An 840-nucleotide genomic window follows, 5' to 3' on the forward strand; every position below is an offset into this window, starting at 1 on the left:
CCCTTCAGCCTGTTTAGATTCAATGGACTTGTCCATTGTGAAAACAATGCGAGGGCTGCAGGCATCCCCACAGTCTCCACACCTGGTCTGTGCAGAGCCTCCCTAAACACATGGCCACCCCTGCTCCCCTCATCTTCCTCCTAACCTGCCCAGCCAGGCTGCCAGTGTTGGCCCCATTTATAGATGAGCAACAGACTCAGAGAGTGGGAGGGACCTGCCCAAGGTCACCTGGGGGAGGGGCAGCCCCAGGAACTGTCGGTCTAACTGTAAACCCCACAACACAGAGGCTGCCCTTCAAATGGGACTGCCAGCACTCAAAAGATCATACTCAGACAGAGAAAAAGAGGGTCGATCCCTGTATTTGTTGGACATGTTGACACATGGCCTTCTACCGACAGCTGGGAGCCAGAGCAAAGTGAGGTCTTTGGGGGAACAGGATTGAGTGGGAATCCTGGCTGTGCTGCGGGACCCTAGGAAAGCCACTGCACCTCTCTGGTGTCAGTCCTACCTCTGGAAACCGATTATAAGGGTACTCGCCTCAGAGACTTGTTGGAAAAAGTAAGTGAAATGCCCAAACCAAACATGGACATCACTAACCTCCAAATTTCAGCCCCATGTCTGGCCCAGAAGAGCCCAGAATCTTCCTTCCAGAGCAGAATCGGTCCCAGCTTCCTCTGGCTTCCTCCAAGTCATCTTTCTGGCCAGTCCTCCCCTCCCCCCAGCCCTGCTCCTTCGTTTCCCCAGCGGCCTCCCCAGGGCCCTATCTGAGCACCAGTTGCCAGGGATGAGCCTTCCTCTTATAATGTAACAGAGGAAATTGCCTGATAAAAAGGGTAAAAA

This window comes from Propithecus coquereli, unplaced genomic scaffold (genome assembly GCF_000956105.1).
Source record: "Propithecus coquereli isolate 6110/MARCELLA unplaced genomic scaffold, Pcoq_1.0 Scaffold126, whole genome shotgun sequence".
Lineage (NCBI taxonomy): Eukaryota > Metazoa > Chordata > Mammalia > Primates > Indriidae > Propithecus > Propithecus coquereli.